This window comes from Chrysochloris asiatica, unplaced genomic scaffold (assembly GCF_000296735.1).
Source record: "Chrysochloris asiatica unplaced genomic scaffold, ChrAsi1.0 scaffold00044, whole genome shotgun sequence".
Classification (NCBI taxonomy): domain Eukaryota; kingdom Metazoa; phylum Chordata; class Mammalia; order Afrosoricida; family Chrysochloridae; genus Chrysochloris; species Chrysochloris asiatica.
This window is the reverse complement of record NW_006408562.1, coordinates 5,745,699-5,756,798: the sequence shown is the minus strand read 5'-3', so window position 1 is coordinate 5,756,798 and position 11,100 is coordinate 5,745,699. Positions and strand designations below refer to the sequence as shown.

The window sequence follows — 11,100 nt, the reverse complement described above, 5'->3', positions numbered from 1 at the left end:
GGCATCTTTGTTTGGTTCCTGTTCTTAAAGGGAAGGCTTTCAGTTTTTCTCCATTGAGAGTTATGTTGGCTGTTAGTTTTGTATGTATGCTCTTAATTATGTTGAGGAATTTCCCTTCAATTCCTGATTTGTTGAGTGATTTTATCAGGAATGGGTGTTGAATTTTGTCAAATACCTTTTCTGAATCAATCGATATAATCAGGAGATTTTGTCCCTTTTGAATTTATGTGGTGAAATACGTTGATTGTTTTTCTAATATTGAACCATCCTTGCATCCCTGGCATGAATCCTACTTGGTCATGATGTATTATTTTTTTGATATATTGTTGAATTCTATTGGCTAGCATTTTGTTGAGAATTTTTCTATCTATGTTCATGAGGGATACTGGTTTATAATATTCTTTTTTTGTGATGTCCTTCCCTGTTTTGAGTATGAGGATTATGCTTGCTTCATACAACGTATTAGGAAGTTTTCTATTCTTTGCTATATTCTGGAATAATTTGAGAAGAATAGGTGGCAGCTCTTCTCTGAATGTTTGGGAAAACTCATCAGTAAAGCAATAGGAGCCTGGACTTTTTTTGGGTGGGAGTTTTTGATGACCTGATCTATTTCTTTGTTATGAGTCTGTTCAAGTTTTCTACTTAACTCTGTATAAGTTTAGGTAAGTCGTATTTTTCTAAAACTGCATCCATTCCCTCTAGATTTTCAGATTTGTTGGAGTACAATTCTTCATAGTACTCTGTTATTTTCCTTTTTATTTCCTTTTGTTGTTAAGTACCAATGCTTACCATGCGGTTTCTTATGCGTATTATTTATGTTTTCTCCCTCTTTTCTTTCATTAGATTTGCCAATAGTTTGTTAATTGAATAATCTTTTTGTAGAACCAGCTTCTTGTCTTGTTGATTTTTTCTATAGTTTTCTGTTTTCCATTTTATTTATTTCTGTTCTTATCTTTATTGTTTCTTCTCTTCTGGTGGCTGTTACTTTATTTTGCTATTGTTTTTCTAATTGATGGAGATTTTGTGTTAGTGTGTTGACTTTGTTCCCTTTTTATTTTTGTATGTGTCTTTTTATTACAATAAATTGTCTTCTCTGCACTGCTTTTGCTGTGTCCCAAAGGTTTTGGTATGTTGTGTTTTCCTTCTCATTTATTTCTAGGAATATTTCAAATTGAATATTTATTTGTTCTACTACCTAGTAGCTTTTAAGCAAGGTGTTATTCAGTTTCCATGTATATGATTTTGTTTTCTTGATCTTCCTATTGTTGATTTCTAAATTGGTTGCATTGTGATCTGAGAAGATGCTTTGTAATATTTTGATGTTTTTAAATTTATGTAGATTTGCTTTGTAGTCTAACACATGGTCTATTCTGGAGAATGTTCCAAGTGTACTGAAAAAGAATGTGTATTGTGCTGTTGTTGGGTTCAATGCTTTGTACACAGAGCTCTGGTAGCGTAGTGGTTACGAATCGGGCTGCGAACCTTAAGGCCAGCAGTTCGAAACTACCAGCCGCTCCGCGGGAGAAAGATGAGGCATTCTGCTCCCGTAAAGATTTACAGCCTCGGAAACCCTGTACAGGGTCGCTATGGGTCGGATCCGACTCGACGGCACTTAACAACAACAACAACAACATGAGTCAAATTGCTTGATTGTGTTGTTCAGGTCCTCTGTGTCTCTGCTGAGCTTCTTTCTGGTTGTCCTGTCTTTTTTTGAAAGCGGTGTTTTAAAATCTCCCACTATTGTTGTTGTTGTTGTTATATGCTGTGCAGTCGGTTCTGACTCATAGCGACCCTGTACAGGGTTTCCGAGGCTGTAAATCTTTACGGGAGCAGAAAGCCTCCTCTTTCTCCCGCGGAACAGCTGGCAGTTTTGAACTGCTGACCTTGCGGTTCACAGCCCGATTCGTAACCACTACGCTACCAGAGCTATTATTGTAGAGGTATCTATTTCTTTTTCATTTCTATTAGGGTTTCCTTTATGTATTTTGGGGCTCTTTTATTGGGAGCACATATATTTATTATGGATATGTCCTCTTGTTCAATTGACTCATTAACCATGAAATAATGACCTTCTTTGTCTCTTAGGCTAGTTTTTGCTTTAAAGTTTATTTGGTCTGAGATTAATATTGCCATGCCTGGTCATTTTTTATTGCAATTAGCTTGATAAGTTTTTTCCATCCTTTAATTTTTAATCAACTTTGGTCTCTATGTATTATGTGTGTCTCTTCATGACAGCATATCAAAAGATTCTTTTCTCTTATCCATTCTATTACTCTCTGCCTTTGACTGGTACATTCAATCCATTGATGTTTCGTGCAATTATCGATAGGTATTGATTAATTGCTGACGTACTGTTTGTTTTTTGTGGTGTTGCTGGTTTCTTTGTTCCGTATGCTTTACTATGCTTAGTTCATTTATTTGCATGTGCTTTTTCTTGTTAAAGTGTTCATATTATTAATGTTTCCATAATCTTTTGGACCTTTCCTTTTTTAATTTGATGTGGAGATGTATTAAGTTTCTTTGAGTTTACCCTATAGTTTATTAAGTTTTCCTCTTTTTATGACAGTCTGTCATCTGAGATCTACCTAACCTCTTCACCACCTAGATCTCTGTTATTAACTTTTCCCTTCTTTTGTTCATAGACTGGCCCCCCAGATCCCCTAATTTCAATTTTGTAGTTTTGTTCTGCCCTGAACTCTTCCATCTCTAGACTGAGTTCCTGATGGTATTGCCACATATGTCAATCTCTGGTTATTATCTGATCTTGTTGATTCTCAGTCCAAATAACTCTATTTTGTATGTTTTGGAGCACTGGTTTGGCCTTTACAAAATCTGTTAATTTCTGTTCATCCTGAAATGTTTTGACTTCGCTGTCATATTTGATTGACAGCTTTGCTGGGTATATGATTCTTGGTTGGCAGACTTTTTTCTTTCTGAGTTTTGTATATGTCTATCTATCTATTGTCTTCTTGCCTGCATGATTTCTGCTGAGAAATCAGAGCTTGATCTTATTGACTTTCCATTTTAGGTAACAGTTCTTTTTTAGATTCTTTCAGGAGTCTCTCCTTGTCTTTGATTTTGGAGAAATTGATTATGATATGTCTTGGTGATTTTCTTTTTTTTGGGGTGGTGGTGGTGGTGGTTATCCTTCCTGGGATTCTTTCAGCTTCTTGAATGTTTTTCTTCATAACCTTCAAGATGTTAGGAAAATTTTCTTCCAGCATCTCTCTGTAGTTGTCTTTGTCTCTTCCTGCTCTGGAATTCCAATCAGTCTCAAGGTATTCCACTTCCTGTTGTCCCACATGAATCTTGGGCTTTCTTCAGATGTTCTCATTCTTTTTTCCTGCTTGTTCTTCTACCTTAGCAGTATTGAGAGATTTGTCTTCAAGCTTACTGATTCTGGCTTCCATCCCTTCAATTCTAATTTTTTGCCCTTTCAGTGTGGTGTCCATTTCTGATATTTCAGCATTAATCATATGGATGTCTTTTTGCAAGTTTTTTAAAATTAATTACAAAGCTGTACCAATTTTGCTTGCCACAGATGCCACATTAATGAAGGAGAAACCATGTGCAGGGAAAGGGTGGGTATCTGAGAACCCTGTATTTTCTGTGCAGATTTTCTACAAACTGCTTTAAAATATAAAGTCTATGACAAAAGATTTGACAAATTTTCACTAGAATTTCTAAAGATGCAAAAATTTAGTTATTTAAAATGGAAAGGCAGACATTTAAACAAAATCATCATCCATGTCTGAATGCAAGATCAAGTGGCTGGTAACCAAGAATTCTATTAACCCATTGCCATTGAGTAGATTCTGACTCATAGCGGGGCTATCAGAGAGTTGAGCTGTTTCTTATCGTTTCTGAAATGAAATATTTTCAGAAGTAGAGAGCCTCATCTTTTTCCCTCAGAGTGGCTGGTGGGTTCAAGCTGCTGACTTTGCAGTTAGCAACCAAAAGCTTAATCAATTGTGTTGTTGTTGTTAAGTGCCATCAGGTTGGTTCTGACTCATATTGACCCTGTATAGAGTTTCTGAGGAACAGCTGGTGGGTCTGAATTGCTGACCTTGTGGTGAGCAGTCCAGTGCTTATCCTACAATACCACACTAGTACTGAAAATAGATAAAAAATGACTAGACATGAAACTTAACAATTTAATACAAAACAATAACTGTGGTTAGTTTCCAGTCTGTGTGGAGCGATGGACATATATTACAATAACTAGAACCAATATCTATGTTATTCCTTTGATAATTACTTGTGATTCTCATCTAGCATTTTCAGTCTCAATAATATGCTTTCTGAATCTCCCATCTTCTCTGGAATTTTATTAATTAATGGTATGGTGGTTGTAGAGGGGACCTGGTTGCTGTCTCCAGTTGGCTGGGATAAGAAAAAAGAAGAGAACAAAAAACAAACAAACCCCCAAACATTCACCTACTCCAACATTATCCAGATCAAGGCACATAGAATTCCTCTAGTAGAATATCTCTTTTCAGATGCAACTCTTTCTCTGCGATTCTCAATATATTCTGATTTTATTTTCTTTTATTATATACTCTCTCCATATGACCAACAGTGTGTGTGTGTTCTTTGTTGTCATCTTTGCACAAAGAGATTGAATGGTATGCTTTGGGAGATGGCCACGTAATTACCCCTGTGTCGGTTGCTATCTAGGAGAAGAATGGGATAAGCATGGGGGTATAGGGACCTCGAAGAAGGAAAGCCAAATGAAAATTTCACTGAGACTTTTAGAGGATGGAGTCTTGATGTGGCACTGTGGGTTAATGCGCTGAACTGCAAGGTTGGGTTGAAGCAAAAGGTTGGGGGTTCAAGCTCACCAGCCGCTCCTTAGAAATCCTATACAGGGTCGCTATGAGTCAGAACCAGCTTGACAGCACTCAACAACAATAACAAATTGGAGGATAAGCATTTTTCTTATTATAATCCAAGCTTTTCAATGTATTAAAAAATAAGTTTTCGGATAAAGTACCAAACTACATGCTGCTATTCTGACCATATTGTTAAAATAATACCAGAGGAAAAGAAGAGGAATGATTGAATCATAATTTTGGCAACTAAACACTGCATAACCAACCTGACTTTAGAAAGATATTTCTTAAATGATGAATTACCAAGTGTATCCCAAATTTAAGTTCAAGTACTTTAGATTCCTTATAGATTTTGGTGATGACATAGAATTATTAAAACTCCATATTTATGGTTATTTCACAGAATTTCTCAGCAATTTTCTCACTTTGATTGCTTTTGCACACATCCTTAGACAAAATAGCTCATATGTATATCTTTTTTCATTTTAATTGAATTGCTCTGGCATTATAGTTGGGAGAGTATTGATTTTTAGGTCTTATTAACTGTCCATTATTGTTTATTAGGTAATGCTCTATCTTCTTTGCCTTGAGTGATAAATATCTACTTTCCTGCTTGTTTAGTGTAATTTACTTCTCTCAATCAGCATGGATGAGACTACATAATTAGTATTTTATATAATAAACCACTTTTCTTTCTCAAATTAGGGAAAGAAGCACGGGGTGCCAGGTTAACTCAGCCACTGAAGCCCTGTCTCTAATTTGAATTTTCTGTTACTATTTTCTGAAGAAAGAAATGTAAGAGATTGCAGCTCTTTCAAACAGTGCTTACTGGAATGAACTTGAATGTCCTTCACATTTCCTGGGTGCTAGTAATGGCAGTACAGTCTGTGCATTTCCCAGAGGTGGCAGGGGAGGCTAAAATTAGATCCAAGCTCAGAGGCCTTCCTTTACACCAAAGGGCAGGACCAGTCCGAAGGAAGAAGACGTTTTTCTAACTCATTCTGCCTGTTCTCAAGAATCTGATATGTTTGAGCACCACTGTTTTAACCTAATATTCTTTTCAACTAAGAGGTTACATTGCTTAGTAATAAAAGCACAGATGTAAGGGGACAAAACCAAAATGGTTAATTTGAATTTTAGTCTGATGTTTGTTATAAATTGTGTTGTTAAGCACCATCAAGTCAGTTCTGAATCCTATCAATTCTGTACAGCAACTAGTTGATTTAAACCATTAACTTTATGGTTAGCAGTCCAGTGCTTATCTTACAGTGCTACACCAGGACTTCAAATGGAATTATATCCCCCCAAAATATATGTTCAATACCATGAACTGCCAGAAGAGCAAGCAAATCTGTATTAGAAGAAGTACAAACAGAATACTACTTAGAAGTCAAGATGGCCAGTCTTTGTCTCTCATATTATTAGGAGGGACCTTAGAGAAGGAACCCATGCTTGATAAAGTGGAGGGACAGAGGAAGAGAGCGACAGCCCCCCAATGCGATGGATTGGCACAGTGGCAACAACAGTGGGCTCAAGTGTAGCTGCAATTGTGAGAATGATGCAGGGCTTAGTGTTTCGTTCTGCTGTACATAGGGTTGCTGTGGGTTGGAGTTGACTCAATGGCACTTAACAACAAATCCCACATGATGAGATGTGCTATGATCAGTCCATCTATTGAAAGGAAGATTCTTCAGGAGGGTAGCCTGCTGAACTCTTGGGCAAATCTTACTTGCTTTCTGCTGGGTCTGGTTTCTAGCATCTGACTCATTATCTGACTTCTTTGGACTCCTCTGTTGCCTCTTGATCCAGGGATTCATCAGCACCTTACCAGCACCTACCTGCTTGCCTGCTGCCAACCTGTGATCTTGCTTCATCAGCCCTGTAGTCAATGAACCAGAAGTGTCCAGCATTACATCTCACCAATGGACTTGGGACTTGCCCACTTATAAAACTGGGTGTCTCATTTCCATGATATAAACCTCTGTTTATATATTCATACAGAAGATTCATTTGTTTTGTTTTTCTAGAAAACCCAACCTATAACATTTGGCTTTTTTTTTTTTGCCTTTCAAAGATTTTATATGTCAATTTATTGCCTTTTTGGCTGCTTGATTTCTACTGAGAAATCAGAACTAAGTCTTTTTGGTTCTCTTCTGTAGGTAACTTTTAATTTTTACTGAGCTGCTTTCAAGATTCTTCCCTGTCCTTGGTTTTAGAAAGTTTGGTTATGATATGTCTTGAGGAGACTCTTTGGCATCATTCTGATTTGGGCTTTATTCAGCTTCTTCATTGTGTAGCTTCCTATCTTTCATGGTATTAGGAAAGAGGAAAGTTTTCTTCCCACAACTCTTTGGCAATTTTATTTGTCTTTTTTTTTTTTTTTCCATCTCTTCCTGTTCTAGAATTCTGGTCACACATATGTAATTTTTCTTAATTGTATCTCACATAATTCTTATGCTTTCTTCTATTTTTATTTGCATTCTTTTTTCTCATTGTTCCTCTAGCAGATTAGTATTGAGAAATTAATCTTCAAGTTCATTAATCCTGTCTTCCATTGACTCTATATTATTTCTTTTGTCTTTCAATTGTTATGTATTTCTAAAATCTTAGTGGTAATCTTCTGGATTTCTATTTGCTATTCTTGTATGGTTTCTAATTTTTCATATATTTTGTCCTGTAGGGTTTTTCTGAATCCTTCTAGAATTTTTTCTGTGCTTTCCTTGATTTTGTTGGCAGTTTCTACAGACTTTTTCTCAATCTGCTGAAGTATCTAAATATCATTCTTGTGAATTCCTTCCCATAGCATTCCAATATAATTTCTTCCTCAGGAAGGTTTTATGGCTATTAAATATTAAAATTATGTATGATTTAAATAAATATTATTTTATAATAAAATTAAGAATGTCATTAATAATAAAAGTAAGAATAAATATAAAAGTTATTCATGCTTTTTTGAAAAATGAATAAACACACAAAAAGCAGAAAATATAAATCTGTCAGAAATCCTCAAAACACCATTAAGTGTTGTAAATATTTTCAGTAGTTATTGTTTGTGTATACATACACCTAGAGTTTTCTTTTAAATTATAAGCTGATGGCATATATATTGCATGCTTATGTTGCAAATGCTTTAATTCAACACTTTTATTGAGTTCATTCTGTGAATGTTCTCGATTTATTTAACTAGTTAGCTGTTGTTCAATATAATACATTCATTGTTGTTGTTATTGTGTGCTGTAGAGTTGGTTCCGACTCATAGTGACCCTGTATAGGATTCCCAAGGAGCAGCTGGTGAGTTTGAATCACTGACCTTGCAGTTCAAACTGACCTTGAAGCCAAGTGGCTATCCTCAGCACCACATATTTAAAACATTTAACTGCTAATGCTGTTTTTCAAAGAAAGTCCCTTTTGCTTTCTCAGTAGATAGCATTGATAATTGGAAGTAAGTTGCACTGACTTTACAGTCTTCTTTTGGCTAAATATATTTTAAGATCTTTTTCCTTGATTCATACAGAATTGGATGGCTTAGGGATATGGACAAAATATGTGATTTGTCCACTATAAACCTTCATGGACACAGTCTAGTCACTCCCTTGGCATAACTGATCTGCTTTTCTATCATGTCTGGAATAATTGTCACTCATGATATGTAACATTCCCTTTATCAAACAAGGTAGAGAGAATTGGATTTCCTTTATGTGTTATACATAAAATTATAATAAGCTACATATATATTTTTTAAATTCATGCTTTTGTTACCTCTCTTTGTTATAACTTATATACAAGCCTGGTGGCACAATGATATTTGGTATCTGTTTCCCAAAACTTATTTATTTTTTTGTTTTCTTTTAAATTAATTAATTAATTATACTTACAAGTTTTTGTTGTTGTTGTTGTTGTTGTGAATTGGGTGAAGGTCTACAGAGTGGATCAGTTTGCTGTGAAAAATTGAATTCACATTTTGTTTTATGTCATTGCATTGATTGCCATCCCTACAAGGTGACATCATTTATCCTACTTCAGCCAGGTCTTTTTTTGTTTCAAACCTTTCTGAACTTTGTTCTTAGGTCACTGCTAACCTTTTGAATTCAAATGACTGATAGTTCTAAAGTGTGTATAACTACTTAATGTTACCATTCCCCTTATGTTGTTAGGTGCCATGGAGTCGGTACCAACCCATAGCGACCTTATGCACAGCAGAACGAAACACAGCCTTATCCTGGGCCAGCTTCACTGCTGTTGCCACGCTTGAGTCCAGCGATGCTGCCACTTGGCCAATCCATCTCGTTGGGGGTCTTCCTCTTTTTCTCTGACTGTCCACCTTACCAAACATGATATCCTTCTCCAGTGACTGGTCCCACCTGATAATATGTCCTAAATATGAGAGACGAAGTTTCTCCTTATAGACCTATTATTTGACCGAAAATCAAATCATACAGCTAAGTTCCTAGAGAAAATGGCGCCGGCAACTGCACAAGGTGGGGGAAGTGGTGCTCAAGGCAATAGCGGGGCTGGGAGTGGTCTCAAGGGCGGGACAAGCGGTAATCGAAGCGGTTTGTTGGATAAGTGGAAGATTGATAAGCCAATAAAAATTGACAAATGGGATGGATCTGCTGTAAAAAACTCTTTGGATGATTCTGCCAAAAAGTACTTCTGGAAAAGTACAAGTAAGTGGAAAATTTTGGTCTAATTGATGGTCGCCTCACCATCTGTACCATTTCTTGTCTTTTATTGCCATAGTAGCTTTGATTTGGGATTATATGCATCCCTTTCCAGAGTCAAAGCTAGTTTTGGCTTTGTGTGTCATATCCTATTTTGTCATGATGGGGATCCTGACTATTTATAGCTCATATAAAGAGAAGAGCATTTTTCTTGTGGTTCACAGGAAAGATCCTACAGGGATGGATCCTGATGATATTTGGCCACTGTACTCTAGTTTCGAAAGGTTTGATGACAGATACACTCTGAAACTGACCTTCATCAGTGGGAGAACAAAGCGGCATTGGGAAGCTGAGTTCACCAAATCCATTTTAGGTGGGAGTATAGTGGGGCACTGGTCATGGATGTGTATGAACCTGAAGTATCCAGGCTCTTTGACAATCCCACTACAGAAAGAAAAATAAATAGCCAGTTTCTACTAGGAGCCATTTTTCTGTTGGATCATGCAAAATTAGAAGTGGCAGGGGGAGAAGTTGGGAAGAAACAACTTAAAATGGGTAAAGTAAGAATTGTTTGAAAATGCCCCCCTTTTTTTCTGAAATTTTCGTCCATTCTGGATAAATGGGATTTTCTAGCACAGATATAAGAAGTTGTAGTTCTGATGTCTCGCTGTAGCCTCCTTGATGTTGATTGTGTTGTTTTGATTTGCTTGTCTGGAAAAGCATTTTTGCCAAAAGCTGTACAGCCTTCCTCCTTTTTACCTAGCAGAACATTTTCTAAGGTGGCTTTGTGCCAGGCAACATTTGAAGAATCGGCTTTTGATTTTGCATTTCAAATGAACTTTATTAACATATGACAAAATAACATGTTTATAAATGCCATGAACCAGCTCTATTTTTTAACTATCTTAGGAGGAAGTTTCACACTTAGGGAAAAGAGAGAGACGTATTCAGTCCCATTTGCAAACAAATACTGAAAATTAAACTACTGTTTCACAGAAGAAGTGCGTTCATGAAGATTTTTCTTGTCTGGCATAGGTAATTTGAAATGTGCATTGGGGCATGAGTCTGTGTGCATTGTCCCACACCTACGCAGAGGCAGTGACAGGGAAGAATGGCTGCTCTGGAGCCTTGACGTAGAATTTGAGCCCTGGTTCTGCCACCACCTATCTGAGATTCTAACTCTGTATGTTTGTGTGCATGTATGTGTTGTCTGCATATTCATGTATGTGTGCATAGAGTCTATTAAAATCAGTTTCAGGTGCCAACATTTAGAAATGAAACTAATTGCAGGGGTAATAATCAAACAATAATAATGACAGGAACTTAAGAACCGAGGACAGAGTGTCAGTGTCCCTTGTCTTTTCCTGACTTCCCTCTTTACTGATTTCCTCCTACGTAATTACTCATTAAAGGAACTCTGGTAGAGGAGTGGTTACGAATCGGGCTGCGAACCACAAGGTCATCAGTTTGAAACTACCAGCTGCTCTGCAGGAGAAAGATGAGGCTTTCTGCTCCCATAAAGATTTACAGCCTCGGAAACCCTGTTCAGTGTCGCTATGGGTCGGAACCGACTCAACGGCATTTAACAACAACAATTACTCATTGCC

General features: G+C 36.7%; 1 pseudogene; it reads left to right on the top strand.

The window, feature by feature from the left end:
- Positions 1–9,288: 9,288 nt before the first annotated feature.
- LOC102837817 lies at positions 9,289–10,068 on the top strand (annotated as a pseudogene).
- The last annotated feature ends 1,032 nt before the right edge of the window (positions 10,069–11,100 follow it).